We start from the raw sequence: 18,295 nt of genomic DNA, 5'->3' as shown, positions 1-18,295 counted from the left end.
GTATCCCTTTCATTTCTTTTTCTTGCCTAATAGCTCTGGCTAGAACCTCCAGAACTATATTGAATAGCAGTGGTGAGAGTGGGCATCCCTGTCTGGTACCAGATCTCAGTGGAAATGCTTCCAACTTTTCCCCATTCAATAGGATGTTGGCTGTGGGTTTTTCATAGATTGCTTTGATTGTATTGAGGAATGTTCCTTCCATACCCAGTTTGCTTAGAGTTTTCATCATGAGCAGGTGTTGTATTTTATCAAATGCTTTCTCAGCGTCTATTGAGATAATCATATGGTTTTTCTTCTGCAGTCTGTTAATGTGGTGTATCGCATTGATTGTTTTGCGCACATTAAACCATCCCTGCATACCAGGGATAAATCCCACTTTGTCTGGGTGGATGATCTTTCTGATGTGTTGTGGCATTCTATTGGCGAGAATATTATTGAGGATTTTTGCATCTATGTTCATCAGGGGTATTGGTCTGTAATTCTCTTTCAATGCTGCATCGTTTTCCAGGTTAGGAATTAAGGTGATGCTGGCTTCATAGAAAGAATTTGGGAGGACTCTCTCTTTTTCGATTGTTCTGAATAGTTTGAGAAGAATTGGAGTCAGTTCTTCTTTAAATGTCTGGTAGAATTCAGCAGTGAATCCATCTGGTCCTGGGCTTTTCTTTGTTGGGAGGACCTTTATTACTGTTTCAATTTCTGTCTCAGTTATGGGTCTGTTTAGGTTTTCGATGTCTTCCTGGTTCAATTTAGGTAGGTTGCATGTGTCCAGGAATCTATCCATTTCTTATAGGTTTCCCTGTTTGCTTGCATACAAGTCCTTGTAGTAATTTCTGATGATTCTTTTTATTTCTGTGGTGTTTGTTGTTACGTTTACTTTTTCATCTCTGATTTTATTGATTTGGGTCTTTTCTCTTCTTTTTTTAGTTAGTTGGGCCAATGGGGTGTCAATTTTGTTTATTTTTTCAAAAAACCAGCTCCTCGTTTGGCTGATTTTTTGTAATTTTTTGGGGGGGATTCAATCCTGTTGATTTCTTCTCTGATTTTAATTATTTCTCTTCTCCTACTAGATTTGGGTCTGGTTTGCTGTAGGTTTTCTAGATGCCTGAGGTGAATTGAAAGCTCATCTATTTGGTGCCTTTCCAATTTCTTGATGTAGCCACCTATTGATATAAACTTTCCTCTTAATACTGATTTTGCTGCATCCCATAAGTTTTGGTATGTTGTGCTGTTATCCTCATTTACTTCCAGAAAATTTTGATTTCTCTTTTAATTTCTTCTATGACCCATTGTTCATTCAGGAGCATGTTGTTCAATCTCCATGTGTTTGCGTATACTCTAGGGATTCCTGAGTTGCTAATTTCCAACTTCATTCCTTTATGGTCTGAGAAGCTGCATGGTATGATTCTAATTCTTTTGAATTTGCTGAGACTTGCTTTATGGCCTAGTATGTGGTCAATCCTAGAGAAGGTTCCATGTACTGCTGAGAAGAATGTAAAATCTTTAGCTGTAGGATTGAAAGTTCTGTATATATCTGTTAGATACATTTGGGCTATAGTGTCGTCTAAATCTACTGTATGCTTGTTGATCTTCTGTCCCGTTGATCTGTCTATTTCTGAGAGTGGAGTATTGAAGTCCCCCAGTACTATTGTATTGGGGGCTAAGTCTCCGTTTAAGTCCCTTAACTAATCTTTTAGATAAACCGGTGCCCTGTAGTTAGGTGCATATACATTGATAATTGTTATATCTTCCTGTTGAATTGATCCCTTAATCATTATATAGTGTCCCTCTTTGTCTCTCTTAACAGTAATTGTGGTAAAGTTTATGTTGTCTGATATTAAGATGGCTAAGCCCGCTCTTTTTTCATTTCTGTTGGCATGATATATCTTTTTCCAGCCTTTCACTTTCAGTCTGTATGGATCTTTGTTGGAAAGATGTGTTTCTTGTAAGCAGCAAATAGATGGGTTTTGTTCCTTAACCCAATCAGCCAATCTGTGTCATTTAACTGGATAGTTCAGGCCATTTACGTTCAATGTGACTAATTATAAGTGTAACTTTGCCCTGCCATTTGCCAAAGATAAGTTCTAATATATGCTTTGAATTCCCTGTGATCTTTTGCTGTGAGGTTTCCTTCCTTTACCTTCTTTCATATTGATGACTGTGTTTCTGTGTTTCTGTGTGTAACACATTTTTAAGCATCTTTTGCAGGGCTGGACGAGTGGCAACAAATTCTTTCAATTTCTGTTTGCTATGAAAAGTCTATTTCACTTTCATTCACAAATGAGAGCTTTGCAGGATATAATATTCTGGGCTGGCAGTTTTTCTCTCTTAGTACCTGTGCTATGTCTCGCCATTCCCTCCTAGCTTGTAGGGTTTCTGATGAAAAGTCAGCTGTGAGTCTGATTGGAGATCCTCTGAGAGTAATCTGACGTTTCTCTCTTGCACATTTTAGGATCTTTTCTTTATGTTTCACTGTGGAGAGTTTAATTACAACGTGTCGTGGTGAGGATCTCTTTTGGTCGTGTTTATTAGGGGTTCTGTGAGCTTCCTGTACTAGGATTTCTCTGTCCTTCTCCAAACCTGGGAAATTTTCTGCTAATATCTCACTAAAAAGGCCTTCTAATCCTTTCTCCCTTTCCATGCCTTCAGGAACTCCTAGAACCCGAATGTTGGGTTTTTTAATAGTATCCTGAAGATTCCCGACAATATATTTTAGATTTCTAATTTCCTCTTCTTTTCTTTGGTCTGACTGTATCCTTTCCTTTTCTCTGTCTTCTAAGTCCGATATTCTCTCTTCTGCTTCACCCATTCTGTTTGTAAGGCTCTCTATTGTGTTTTTCATTTGATCTATTGAATTCTTCACTTCATTATGATTTCTCGTCACTATCACAGTTTCCTGTTGTACTAGTTGTTTCATTTCATTTTGATTCCTCCTTAATATTTCATTTTTACGAGAGAGATTTTCTATCTTGTCCATTAAGGATTTCTGTAGTTCAAGAATTTGTTTTTGAGAACTTCTTAATGTTATTATCAATTTTTTGAGATCTTCTTCTTGGATTTCTTCTAACTCATCATCTTCATAATCTTGAATTGGGGTGTCTTTTTCATTTGGGGGCGTCATAGTGACTTCCTTGTTTTTATTACCTCGGTTTTTGCGTTTGTTATTTGGCATATTGGAGATACTTGGTTTCTTCACTGTGGTGCTTTTTCTTGTTATACTATGACTCTAGATTAAGTGGACTGTCTGTTTTTGATGGAGCCTTAGAGGCTTGAGATGGGTGTGGCCTGAGAGCTCTGTTTGGTGTGCCAAAGGTGACACTCCCAGGTTAGGTGTGGTAGATCTCTCTCTCTCTTTCTTTCTTTCTTTCTTTCTTTTTTTTTTTTTTTGATTCAAAAGGGAAGTAATTCCGCACAGCTGAACGAAGTTGGAGGTAGTTAGCAGGCAAATGATATACCCACAGGAGCCAGAGATTGGAAGTTCTTTCCCAAGGACCACACAGGGAATCTGTTCTGCCCTCAGAGTGGGCTCAAATTCTCCTTCAGTCTCCCACTGGATTGCCAAAGTTACGGAATTGTAGCGTCTCTGGAGAGTACTCACATGAATTCCGTGAGTTCTCTCCCCCACCGTCTCTTTTTTCACAGTCTCAGTTCATTTGTACCACACATTCACTAGGTCCTAATCTCTTGTTAATTCGCCCCGCCCAGAGTCAGGTTTTTCTGCTAGGCTCAGGGCCGATGCAGACCTGAGGTCGCTCTGCTTATGACGTATGTCCAAGATGGCGCCTGCTCTTTGTCTTGCTCGCCCTTGAGAGGTGAGCGGAGAAAGAGAAACCCGTGTCCGTACCAGTCACTTTTTTTTTTTTCTCTCTCTCTCTCTCTTCTAGTTAGCCTGTTGAACTTTTCCCCCCGGGGTTGTTCCCTCTAGTCTCCTCTCTCCGCTTGCCTGCCGGTGTCTCGGGCTATTGAGGTTCGGCTCACCTTGCGTTCCAGCACTGGTGTGTTAAGTCTGCCACTGGTATCCCGAACTGTGGGCTCCCATGCTCTCCACACAGGTCCACTGTGAATCACTAGTTCTGGAAGAGTTTCTTCTGCTGTTTCTTCCCCTACTCTTCCTTGAACCTGCAGTATCTCCACTTTTATTAAACTGTCTCTCCCCGGACTATCAGTGTGCTCCCTTCCTATTCTGCCATCTTGGAAAACGGCCTAGCATTTATTTAATGAATATAAATTTCCAAAGTACAGCCTATGGACTATAATGGCTCCACCCCATAACTTCCCTCCTACCCACAACCCTCCCCTCTCCTGCTCCCTCTCTCCTTCCATTTACATTGATTCATTTTCAATTATCTTTATATACAGAAGATCAATTTAGTATATATTATGTAAAGATTTTAACAGTTCGCACCCCTACAGAAACACAAAGTGTAAAGTACTGTTTGAGTACTAGTTATAGCATTAATTTACATTGTCCAAACATAAAGGACAAAGATCCTACTTGGGAAGTAAGTGCACAGTGACTCCTTTTGTTGACTTAACAATTTGATACTCTTGTTTATGGAGTCAGTAATCACCCTAGTCTCTTGTCATAAGTTGCCAAGGCTATGGAAGCCTTTTGATTTCACCGACTCTGATCATATTTAGACAAGGTCATAGTCAAAGTGGAAGTTCTCGCCTCCTTTCAAAGAAAGGTATCTCCTTCTTTGATAGCCCATTCTTTCCACTGGGATCTCACTCACAGAGATCTTTCATTTAGGTTTGGTTCTTTTGTTCTTTTGTTCTTTTTTTATTTTTTTAACTTTTATTTAATGAATATAAATTTCCAAAGTACAGCTTATGGCTTCCCCCCCATAACGTCCCTCCCACCAGCAACCCTCCCCTTTCCCACTCCCTTTTTATTTTTTTTGCTAGAGTGTCTTGGCTTTCCATGCCTAAAATACTCTCATGGGCTCTTCAGCCAGATCCAAATGCCTTAAGGGCTGATTCTGAGGCCAGAGTGCTAGAGTGCTGTGTAGGATATCTGCCATTCTATGAGTCTGCTGTGTATTCCACTTCCCATGTTGGATCGTTCTCTCCCTTTTTTTATTCTATAGGTGCTCAAGTGCCTCTTACACATTGTATAGAGAAGGGAAAACATAGCAGATCTTATACCTGAAACTCAGATGATTTACATGAAAGCCCGAGACAGCCCATGTTGTGAATTTATCACTATTGAGCACCATTTCAATATTCTATTTTATGCAATAAAGATAAAAAAGAAGTATAGATAAACAAGGCATAAATGTATGATACAGATAGTTATTTCCCAGAATAAATTAATAAATTGCAATTAAATGGAAGACTTCATGTAACAATAAGTACAAAAACTTTGGTACATGATAGCTATAGAGATTAAATCAATTTGGGCACTATAAGTTCTATATTCCTCAGATTACTTAATGATTCTGATTTTTAGCTCCTGCTATAAAACTAAAATTATATCAACCTTATATAGTTATAATAACGTCTTATTATCTGCTAAATATGATATACAGAATCTTGCACAGAATCTGAGACTTTAGTAATTTTATTGGCTATTGAGCATGATAAAAATATAAAAAGTAATTATTTGCATATTTTGAATAAAGTGATATCAGATTTATTGTAAGGCAGCTTCTTAGCATGTATACACTTATAAACTCAATATATTAAAATAATTTACGTGTATTTAACACTGAAAATAAATGTCTTTAGCTGAAAACTAGATTTTTTTAGATTTTTAAAATTTATTTATTTGATAGGCAGAGTTATATACAGTGAGAGGGAGAGACAGAGAGAAAGGTCTTCCTTCTGTTTGTTCACCCCCCAAATGGCCACCATGGCCAGAGCTACAGTGATCCGAAGCCAGGAACCAGGTGCTTCTTCCTGGTCTCCCATGTGGGTACAGGAGCCCAAGCACCTGGGCCATCCTCCACTGCCCTCTTGGGCCACAACAGAGAGCTGGACTGGAAGAGGAGCAACCGGGACTAGAACCCAGCGCCCATATGGGATTCTGGCTCTGCAGGCGGAGGATTAGCCAAGTAAGCCACAGCACTGCTCCTGAAAACTGTATTTTTTAAAGGCAGGAATACAGTGAATTTAATTATACATTTTATATATGAAATTTTGTGGTCATTTATAATAATCTGTTGGTTTTTATGAATTTAGGATTAAGCTATGTAATATTTACACTTGGCAAAACACTTTGCATTTTTAATAAGCTGATATAGCCATTTTTAAATGAATTACTATACCCACATAACCACCACTGTTGGCCATTTCCATCAATCCAGAAAGATGCCCCCAGTATACCAAAAGGATAGAATTAGTCTTTTTCTTTGAAAATATTTATTTTAGTTGACAAATTAATTGTGTATATATTTATCATAACATTTTTTCATTTTAAATATTGTTTTATTAATGACAATTAAATATTCCTTAAACAGTTAATGTAGATCTTCTAGCTATTTTTGACATGTGCATTCCTCTGCATTTTAATACTACCACTCTCTTCATAACATTTTGAAATTTTTGTATGTTTGTTACTGGTCACAGAGGGGAGGGTGACTGCTGGAGCAGATTCGGTGGGTACTTTTCCTCAGCTCAGGATAGAAAGAAAAAGCCAGGAAACAACTGTAAGTGAGTAGAAACTTTATTCTTTGCAATGTGAAAAGAAAGCACCTTGTCTGAGAGGAGGCAAGACACAGTGCACAGGTGGGACACTGGTTTTCAGGTAGTGCACTAGATTTTTAGGTCTTACTGTTCTTGTGGAGTCCTCCTGTGGCAGGCATCTATTGGACAGTGGACCTACAATAGGTATGTTCAATGACATGGGGTCCATGGTGATAGTGGGGGTCTTTTGGTGACAGTCCAAATGGGACTGGCTAGCTTCCTTTTTTGGTGGCCTCCATTTTTCTGTTAGCTCCGAATAAAGAACTGCAACTAGCTTGATGTGGCCAAAACTGCAGGCTCAAACACAGAACAGGATGTTACAGTGTGCAGAACTGAAAGTCTTACAGCAAACCTCCTTGTCACAGCTTCCAGTCTGCATGCATTAGACATTATGCTAAAGCCTGAGGGTCCCACAGACACTCAGCCTAATAGGACAGCCTCAAAATATACATTGTGGAATGCCTCAATAGAGGTATTAACATAGTCATCACATAGCTTACCATGTTTGGTATTGAAGACAGTTAGCATTTATTCTATAAGTGATTAACAAATAGACAATGAATTGTTATTATCTACAGAAGGAATGAATTCAAGAAATCTATTGTACAAAAAACATACTATACCTTACTTCTGACACTTTTTTTTCTATTGAATGCAACAGTTCTAGGAATATGTAAATCAAACTTTATTTGTGTTATGGGACCATAAAAACAAATGTCCTTTAAGAGTCTCATAAGTTTAATGCTAAACAAACATTTAGAAATGATATTTTTCAAAATCTGAGGCCAGTGCTGTGTTTCAATAGGCTAATCCTCCGCCTGCGGCACCGGCACCCCGGGTTCAAGTCCCGGTTGGGGTGCCAGATTCTGTCCTGGTTGCTCCTCTTCCTGTCTAGCTCTCTGCTGTGGCCCATGAGTGCAGTGGAGGATGGCCCAAGTTCTTGGGCCCTGTACCTGCATGGGAGACCAGGAGAAGCACCTGGCTCCTGGCTTCGGATCGGTGTGGCTCGCTGGCCGTGGCGGCCATTGGAGGATGAACCAATGGAAAAGGAAGACCTTTCTCTCTGTCTCTCTCACTGTCCACTCTACCTGTCAAAGAAAAAAAAATCTGGGCTTGTGGTCATGTTAGTCAAGCTGTATATGTCTATTTTTACCTACTACACAAGGAAAATAGTGAATATGTTTCATTAGCCCAGCCATGTTTTTCAACTAAAGAGAACATATTTATAAAATTGTCAAGATATGCACCTACACTTTATCATTATGTACTTTAAAATATTAGAAAATTCATTATTTTATAGTGAAAAAACTTCTTATTTAATATGAGAATAATACTAGTTGAATTATTAACTACACAATTAGTTTCTTGCAAGATGCACTGACTTAGATGCAGAGGGTCATTAGTTCAAATTACCTTAATTAATTTGAAGCAGATGATGAGTTTTCAAACTTTTAGTTGATTTTTTCAAGATACAAAAATGTTTTCAGAACTTTAGGTAATTATAGATCACTGCTTATTAGATGTAGAAGTATTTTTTTTCTTTATAGCATGCAAGTAGTCTGGACCTGTCATCTAGAAAGATTTGATATCACATTAGTGACCTCTTTAAAATATTTTGTTTCTTAAGAAATGTCACTCCAGAAAGAAACTGACAACCTTTGTATATCATAGTACTGAAATTCAACTTATAGTGCTTTGGGCTACAGAGAAAAGTCCTTGATCTTTGAGGTGGGTGATAATTAGTTCCTAAAGCTAAATCTACCAAGGAGTCTTATTAAAATGGATTCTGGATAATGATCCACAGATTTTTTCTCCAATGTTTGACATATCTGGCTGACCCTCCAAATTTTGCATTGACCAGGGGATTTGTTTTTTGTTTTTTCTTTTCTGTATGGTTCATGTTTGTTTATTTTCTGAAGGTTTTCATTGAATGAATACAAATTGTCATATGTACAGTTTTTAGAATATGTTTCTCCCCCCCATTCCTGCCTTCCCATCTGCACTTCCATCTCACCTCCCACTCCCTCTCCCGTTCTATTTTCCATTTAGATTCATTTTTAATTGACTTTATATACAGAAGACCAACTCTTTACTAAGTAGAGATTTTAATTATTTGCAACCACACAGACACACGAAGTACAGGGGATTTCTTGACTCTTATTGTCCTCTAAGCCACATCCTTTCTGCCCTCTACAAAGAATTAGTTCAATATGTTTTCTAAGAAGCTGATAAACTAGAAATATTCCAAATAAGCATTAACATCAAATTGTATTTACTAATTGCTAATTCCATCAGAGATTCAAAGATCTGCAAGGGAGTTAATGAGACATGATAATACAATTGGTGCTTTAGACTGAGAAGCAAAAGTGAAATTATGTGTAGTATGTCTAATAATTGATGGCATACATTTAGATGATAAAGGTGTGACTTTGGTGATAATATAAACTCAGGTAAGCCATATTGCTGTGTATAGGCAGATAAAAGCAGTCATGTCTGCCAAGTTATAAGCATGAGGGACATGATGGCTTAGAATAGGAAGTTAAAGTCCAAGTAGGATGAAGGTAGTGTCAAGGGACTTTATAGCTTAGTTAGAGCATGCAAAGCTCCAGTACAGAGGAAATGTCACAAGCCCAGAAGATAGTGAAGGGACAGGTGGGCTGCTCTGGCTGGGTAATGGATTATCAAGATGATAAACTCTTCTTATTAGAATTGGGTCAGGCATGGAAAAGGAAATTTGCTCAAAATAATTTTGTTGACGATATTAGGATATAGGTATATTGCTTTGAGATAAAGATGTTACAAATATGGAACTGGAGCAAACTAGACTAAAGTTTATGATACTGGGCTATAATCAGAAGTTCTGGAATAAACTCATAGTTTACACAAATACAGATAAACATTTACATCTATTTATAACGATCATAGAAATGAACAGTTCTTCTTATAAATTATTGATTCTATGACTGGGAAGAGTAAGCACAAGCTTAAGCCAGACACCTTTTTGTCTTAGAAAGCAATAACATGCTCAAAGCATAATAGTGATACATCAAAAGAACAGACAACAGTACAGTGCCGCGGCTCACTAGGCTAATCCTCTGCCTGCGGCGCCAGCACCCCGGGTTCTAGTCTCAGTTGGGGCAACAGATTCTGTCCTGGTTGCTCTTCTTCCAGTCCAGCTCTCTGCTGTGGCTGGGGAAGGCAGTGGAGGATGGCCCAAGTGCTTGGGCCCTGCACCTACATGGGAGACCAGGAGGAAGCACCTGGCTCCTGGCTTTGGATCTGCGCAGCGCGCCGGCCGGCCTCAGCGGCCATTTGGGGGGTGAACCAATGGAAAAGGAAGACCTTTCTCTCTGTCTCTGTCTCTCTCTCTCTCTCTCACTGTCTAATTCTGCCTGACCAAAAACAAACAAACAAACAAAAAAAAAAAAACAAAAAACAAAAACAAAAACAAAAACAAAAACAACAGGCAACAAGCTTGAATGTGACCTCATTGAACAATATGGAAGAATTTGAGCATCAAAGATAACCTATTCTGTTTAATTTTTTTGAAAGGGAGGGGGAGAGAGAAAACACATCCAATGTTTGACCTCCCAAATACTTGCAGCAGATTGTGCTTGGACAGACCAAAGGCCAGGTCTGTCACGTTGGTTGCAAGGTCCTAACTACTTGGGCCCCTGTCTCTTACTGCCTTTCAGAGTCAGAACTGTCAGGAAGCTGAAATTGGTAGCAGCGCCACGATTCAAACTCCTGCACTGTTATGGGATCAGATATCTCAAGCAACATCTTAACCACTGTGCCAAGTACCCACACACAGTAAACTTACAAAAATGATTTTAATCCATTTAATAAATTAGGGACTTCTAAATCCACATAGATGCAAATTAATAGAATAATTGAAATTTGAACGAGAAACAGGATTTGTGAGATGACAATCATAATTGGGAAGAATATGTTAGAGATTTGAAAAGGGGAAAATATACAATAATTTAGATAAATTGGAGATTGAATACAAATTATGAAATCAATTCTAAAAATATCAAACAAGCATTTGTACTGCTATAATATCATTAATATCTATAGAATACTCTTTCTAGAACTATTCTAATGTTTATTTTATGTATCTATTTTATCCTGACAGAAAAACAAATAGGTCAGACTTCCTATCATCTCTCCCATCTTAGAGGTGAGTAAAATGAAGCCTTAAAGTTGAAGTTCCTAGTTAACTATGGCAGGTGTCTAACTGTGTTACACAGTTTGCCTCCTGTATTGGTCGAAAAAAATTGGAGGTTTTAACTATTCCTTTGTGTTATATTTGAAAGGACACAGCAGCTGAAAAATACTCTATTTATACATTGTCTTTTTTTATGATTTATTTATTTGAGAGGCAGATTTAGAGAGAGAGAGAGAGAGAGAGAGAGAGAGAGAGACAGAGAGGAAGAAATACACAGAGAGAGATGTCTTCCTCACTCCTCAAATGGCTCTGAAGTCTGGAGCTGGGCAGGAGATTCACCCAGGTCTTCCACATGGGCACAGGGTCCCAAGTACTTGGTCCATCCACCACTGCTCTAACAGACAGCAAGCTGGATCAGATGTGGAACAGCTGGGACTCAATCGGGCACCCATATGGGATGCAGGCGCCACAGGCTGGGGCTTAACCTACTATACCACAGCACTGGCCATGCATTGCCTTTTAAAAGGTACTTTAGAGTATTGAGGAACACAAGTAAGCCTGTGTAAAGAAAACTATCTCTAACATTGCCATTACAATAGGAAAACCTGTGTTTGAAACTTCACTTTTTATAGTTCCTCATTTGATTCCCTACATAACTGGATCAGGGAATTGCAAGGTGATTTATAACACACTTTATTGTATTTGATTTTACATGAGTAACTCAGAGCAAGTGCTCTTTTTGCTGATAAGAACATTTTCTATTTTTCTACAGCTTAGTCTTAGAAAAAGGCATTTGCAGCATACACTAAAACAGAAATATTTTGAAACCTCAGAAATGTATTTCCCATGCAAAGCATGACAAAGCCACTAATTCTTTTTGCATTTAGTATAGAAGTAAATAACTACCTGTTCAATGAATGCATGTTAACATTCTAATGATGCCCTTTCTAACCTGTTCTTTTATAGGAAATTTTAACCTATTAGGAATGTAATTTGGAAATAATTTCATTGTGTATTGGCATGTGACCTGAATATATGTTGTGTTTATCTGTGGTGTGCATTTAAAAACCAAATGCCTAGTGAAGTAGTTTTTATTTTAAAAAAGTAAGGAAGGTAATTACAGGTGCAGAAAAAACTCATCTAAATAACAAAGATAGAAAATGTTTTATCGTGATTGAGGTGGCATGGTTTCTATCACATTGAGAAAGAGTGTCTTTCATGCTATTTCTTTATTTCTAACAAGCCATAAATGTTAACTTCATGGCTAGGTGAGGCACGGACTCAGGGGACGATAATAGTTTTGTGCTTATAACATATTCAAACCCAAGAAACTCAGATGAATGGATATTACTGGTGAATGTTGAAATATTTCACTATCCTATGGCCATACTTCAACACTTTTTACATATAAAGATACTGATTCATTTTTTGAAGTTAGTTCGCTGGTAAGGCATACACAAATGCACATAAAAAGTTTAATCTAGGAAAAAAATGAATGGTGCTATATTAAACAAATTACCAGGTATCTTAGGACTTTTCAAATTTCAAACAGTAAGAGCCTATAATACTCAGATATTCCATCATATAATAAGAGCTGTCATAGACTTCTAATTATTTTCCCAATTTCTGTCCTTAGACTCTGTTTTCCTGTGACTTTTCTTTTTCCATATCCAATTTCTTTTTCAGTGCTGCCATGATTTTGTAATTTAGTTTGAAAAATTGAAAAATGCTGCCTATTCTATTTTATATGTTGGAGCTAAAATTAAAAAAAAGAAAAAAATTAAAAAGAAAAAAGGAATTGCCTGTGTATATCAGTGTTGCTACAACCACATTTTTTTGGTCAAACTTTGTTTTATAACTTTGAGAAACTAGTGGTTAAGGATGTTAAACTACTATCTGTTAAACTATAAAAATGTTAAACTATCTCTTAATGATCTTTGGTTATTTTAAAATTTAGTGTATATGGGTGAAGTGGTCATCTTTTCATTTGATTATTTTGTATAGCACTTGCCTATACTACTGCTTAATTAATGTCATTTTACATGTTGAACTCTTTGTTGAGTGGATCATTACACCCTTGACTATAATTTTAATTAAAAAATATTATCTCAAAAACTAATTAAGGAAGAAAGAAAAAAGAAAGAGAGAGAGACGAAAAGAGAGGAAGGGTGAGAGGTAGGAAGGGGATAAAATTATATTCTTAGAATTTTATCTATGAACTACATTGTATCTGTTCTCTGCATTAATATTATATTAACATGAAAAACATAATTAGAAAAAAACTGAATGGAACATTATATAACATTTTATATTTTTATTGTTTTCTTTCCTTCCATTTATAACAATAAGTAACCATAAAGAAATAACATTTTGGGGGGTTAAGATGCCACTTGGGACACTAACTTCGTGTATAGAGTGCTTGGATTGAGTCTTAACTCCTCCACTTCTGATTCAGCTTCCTACCAATGTGTACCATGGAAAACAACAGATACTGGACCAAATATTTGTGTCCTGCCACCCATACTGGAAACTCAGATTGAATTCCTAGCTCCTGACTTTGGCCTAGCCCAGCCCTAGCTCTTGTGGGCATTTACAGAAGGAAACATCAGATGAGAGGCATCTTTCTGTATTTCTATCTCTATCTCTCTGCCTTTTAAATAAAGAAAAAATAAATAAATAATATGTATTTATATTTGCCTTAATTGTGCATAAATTTGATACAATATTTCATTAACTACAGGGAACAGGAAATCAGTACCAATAGAAAGGCATTTCAGTTACAACCTAAAAACGCAAAGAATGGAAGAGGCACTGACAGAGAATAAATACCCTCAAAGAATGCATGAATGATGAGAGTGAGCTAAGCAGTGTGGAAGATGAGGAGTTTCCAGGTTACATGTCCTGACATAAACATTAGTTTTCACAGCCAGACAAGTAGGAACACAGGTGAGAGATCAGTACCTGGCTGGAACACAGAAAAGACACATTAAAGTGGATAGGGTGGACAATTTTATATTACTCACATCACAACTCCCCAAGCCTGCACATTAAAAGATAACTACTGCATGAGAAAGCAGTGTGAATTTTTCAGGAAACTTCATCATGGAAATCAGCACCAGACCCAATCCAGTGAAACTTGGTGTCAGGTCAACCCTGGCAGTTCAGCCTTTAGTTCAGCCATTCATGCCCTGTGGGTCAAGGCTTTAGGTCTGGGTATGGAAAGAATGTGTCACAATAAAGATCATGTATGAGGAGCTGGTGTTGGCAGTTAAGACACTGGTTAAGACATTCACATTCTGCATTAGAGGACATTGGCTTGAGTCTTGGACCATTCCTGATTTTGGCTTCCTGATAATTCACACCCTGCAAGGAAGTAGGAGATGGCTTAATTAACAGGTCTCTGCCATCAACTTGAGAGATCTGGATAGAGTTATTGGCTCCTGACTCCAGCCAAGAACCCGTTCTGAACTCTGTGGACATTTGGAGAGTGAATGAGCAGATAGGAGCTTTCTTTCTTTCTTTCTTTCTTTCTTTCTTTCTTTCTTTCTTTCTGTCCTCTCTCTATGTCTTCCTGCCAATGAAACACACACACACACACACACATATATATACATATATATAAAATAATTTTAAAATATAACATGTATTACAAACTCAAAGCTAACATCCTGTTCAATAGTGAAAAGCTGAAAACTTTTCCTCTAAGATTGGAAAAAAGAGGCAGATTCCAAATTACCACTTGTATTAAAATAGTATTAGAAATACTAGACAGAAAAATTAGACAGGAAAGAGATATACAAGCTATCCAAATTACATAGGTAGCAGTAAAATTTCCTCTTTGTAGTTGATATGATCTTATGTAAATTGAATTCTATAGATTCATCATTCACTGTTTGAATTAATAAGATAAAACAGTTAATTTTTAGTATAAAAATGGTTACAGTGTTGCTTGGGATATCAAATTCCATTTTGTAACTCCTGGGATTGAATTCATCAGGTTCCATTTCTGATCCAACTTCCTGCTCATGTTGCCCCTTGGGAAGCAGCAGGTAGTAGCTGGTTTCTTGACACTCATGCTGGGGACTCCAAGATAAAGTTCCAGGTTGCTGCTTTCATCCCAACCTTATTTCTTGTAGCATTTGAGGTCTGAACCAGCAATGGAATCTCTCTCTCTCCTCCCCAACCTTTTCAGTAAGTAACTAAATACATAAATAAAGAAACATTAAAAATAAACCCTTTCCATATAATAAATTGAACTTCTAATACTAACAGTGATTTAATTGACAAAGAAAAAAATAATTGAATTTTTTTTAAAAAACTTTTACTTAATAAATATAAATTTCCAAAGTACAGCCTTTGGATTACAGTGGGTTTTTCCCACCATAACTTCCCTCCCATCCACAACCCTTCCATCTCCTGCTCCCTCCCCCTTCCCATTCACATCAAGATTCATTTTCTTTTTTTTCTTTTTTTTTTCTTTTTTTAAACTTTTATTTAATGCATATAAATTTCCAAAGTACGACTTATGGATTACAATGGCTTCCCCCCCATACCGTCCCTCCCACCCACAACCCTCCCCTTTCCCACTCCCTCTCCCCTTCCATTCACATCAAGATTCATTTTCGATTATCTTAATATACAGAAGATCAGCTTGGTATACATTAAGTATGGATTTCAACAGTTTGCTCCCACACAGAAACATAAAGTGAAAAATAATAGATGATTTTTTTTTAAATGATCATGAAATCAGAGCAGACCTATTGTCATGTTTAATCCCAGTGAGAGTCAAGTTGGGAATTGATAATTTCTTTTTTTTTTTTTTTTACAGAGGATCAGTTTAGTATGCATTAAGTAAGGATTTCAACAGTTTGCACCCCCATAGAAACACAAAGTGAAATATATTGTTTGAGTACTCGTTATAGCATTAAATCTCAATGTACAGCACATTAAGGATAGAGATCCTACATGAGGAGTAAGTGCACAGTGACTCCTGTTGTTGACTTTACCAATTGACACTCCTGTCTATGGCATCAGTAATCTCCCTATGCTCCAGTCATGAGTTTCCAAGGCTATGGAAGCCCTCTGAGTTCTCCGACTCTTATCTTGTTTAGACAAGGTCATAGTCAAAGTGGAGGTTCTCTCCTCCCTTCAGAGAAAGGTACCTCCTTCTTTGAAGACCTGTTCTTTCCACTGGGATCTCACTCGCAGAGATCTTTTGCCAGAGTGTCTTGGCTTTCCATGCCTGAAATACTCTCATGAGCTTTTCAGCCAGCTCCGAATTATCTTTATAGACAGAAGATCAATTTAGTATATATTAAGTAAAGATTTTAACAGTTTGCATCCATACAGAAACACAAAGTGTAAAGTACTGTTTGAGTACTAGTTATAGCATTAATTTACATTGTCCAAACATTAAGGACAGAGATCCTACTTGGGAAGTAAGTGCACAGTGACTCCTGTTGTTGACTTAACAATTTGACACTCTTGTTTATGGAGTCAGTAATCACCCTAGGCTCTTGTCATAAGTTGCCAAGGCTATGGAAGCCTTTTGAGTTCACTGACTCTGATCATATTTAGACAAGGTCATAGTCAAAGTGGAAGTTCTCTCCTCCCTTCAAAGAAAGGTATCTCCTTCTTTGATAGCCCATTCTTTCCACTGTGATCTCACTCGCAGAGATTTTTCATTTAGGTTTGGTTCTTTTGTTCTTTTGTTCTTTTTTTTATTTTTTTATTTTTTGCCAGAGTGTCTTGGCTTTCCATGCCTACAATACTCTCATGGGCTCTTCAGCCAGATCCGAATGCCTTAAGGGCTGATTCTGAGGCCAGAGTACTGTGTAGGACATCTGCCATTCTATGAGTCTGCTGTGTATCCCGCTTCCCATGTTGGATCATTCTATCCCTTTTTAATTCTATCAGTTAGTATTAGCAGACACTAGTCTTGTTTATGTGATCCCTTTGACTATTAATCCTATCATTATGATCAATTGTGACCTGAAACTGATCACTTAGACTAGTGCAATGACATTGGTACACCTTGATGGGATTGAATTGGAATCCTCTGGCACGTTTCTAACTCTTCCATTTGGGGCAATTCAGATTGAGCATGTCGCAAATTGTACATCTCTCTCTCTTATTCCCACTCTTACATTTTACAGGGATCACTTTTCAGTTAAATTTAAACATCTAAGAATAATTGTGTGTTAATTAAAGAGTTCAATCAATCATATTAAGTAGAACAAAAAAAAATTCTAAAAGGGATAAAGTATTAAGGTGTTTATCAACAGTCAGGACAAGGACTGATCAAGTCATTGTTTCTCATAGTGTCCATTTCACTTCAACAGGTTTCCTTTTTGGTGTTCAGTCAGTTGTCACCAATCAGGGAGAACATATGATATTTGTCCCTTTGGGAATGGCTTATTTCATTCAGCATGATGTGTTCCAGATTCTTCCATTTTGTTACAAATGACCATATTTCATTGTTATTTTATTGCTCTATAGTATTCTGTAGAGTACATGTCCCATCATTTCTTTATCTAGTCTACTGTTGATGGGCATATAGGTTGATTCCAGGTCTTAGCTATTGTGAATTGATCTGCAATAAATATTAATGTGTAAATAGCTTTTTTATTTGCCAATTTAATTTCCTTTGGGTAAATTCCAAGGAGTGGGATGGCTGGGTCATGTGGTAGGGCTATAGTCAGGTTTCTGAGGAATCTCCAAACTGGCTTCCATAGTGGCTTTACCAGTTTGCATTCCCACCAAAAATGGGTTAGTGTCCCTTTCCTCCCACATCCTCACTAGCATCTGTTGTTGGTAGATTTCTGAATGTGAGCCATTCTAACTGGGGTGAGGTGGAACCTCATTGTGGTTTTGATTTGCATTTCCCTGATTGCTAGTGATCTTGACCATTTTTCATGTGTCTGTTGGCCATTTGGATTTCCTCTTTTGAAAAGTATTGAGGTCCTTGGCCCATATCTTAAGTGGGTTGATTGTTTTGTTGTTGTGGAGTTTCTTGAACTCTTTGTAGTTTCTGGTTATTTATCCTTTATCTGTTGCATAGATTGCAAATATTTTTCCCATTCTCTCGGTTTCCTCTTCACTCTCCTGACTGTTTCTTTTGCAGTACAGAAACTTCTCAATCTGATGCAATCCCAATCATTAATTTTTGCTTTGACTGCCTGTGCCTCTGGGGTCTTCTCCAAGAAGTCTTCGCTGGTACCTATATCTTTCAGGGCTTCTCCAGTGTTCTCTAATAATTTGATGGTGTCAGGTCATAGATTTAGATCTTTAATCCATGTTGAGTGGATTTTTGTGTAAAGTGTAAGGTAAGGGGCTTCAAGAACAAAAATAATTAAGAATATATTTAACCAAGGATATTAAATATAGAATTATAAACTTTATAAATTCATAAAGTTAACTGTAATGATCAATAATAAATGG

The sequence above is a fragment of the Oryctolagus cuniculus genome, chromosome 1 (assembly GCF_051225735.1).
Source record: "Oryctolagus cuniculus isolate XC-2025 breed Fujian yellow rabbit chromosome 1, ASM5122573v1, whole genome shotgun sequence".
Taxonomy (NCBI): Eukaryota; Metazoa; Chordata; class Mammalia; order Lagomorpha; family Leporidae; genus Oryctolagus; species Oryctolagus cuniculus.
The sequence above is the reverse complement of the archived record's forward strand: the minus strand, read 5'-3'. Positions refer to the sequence as shown.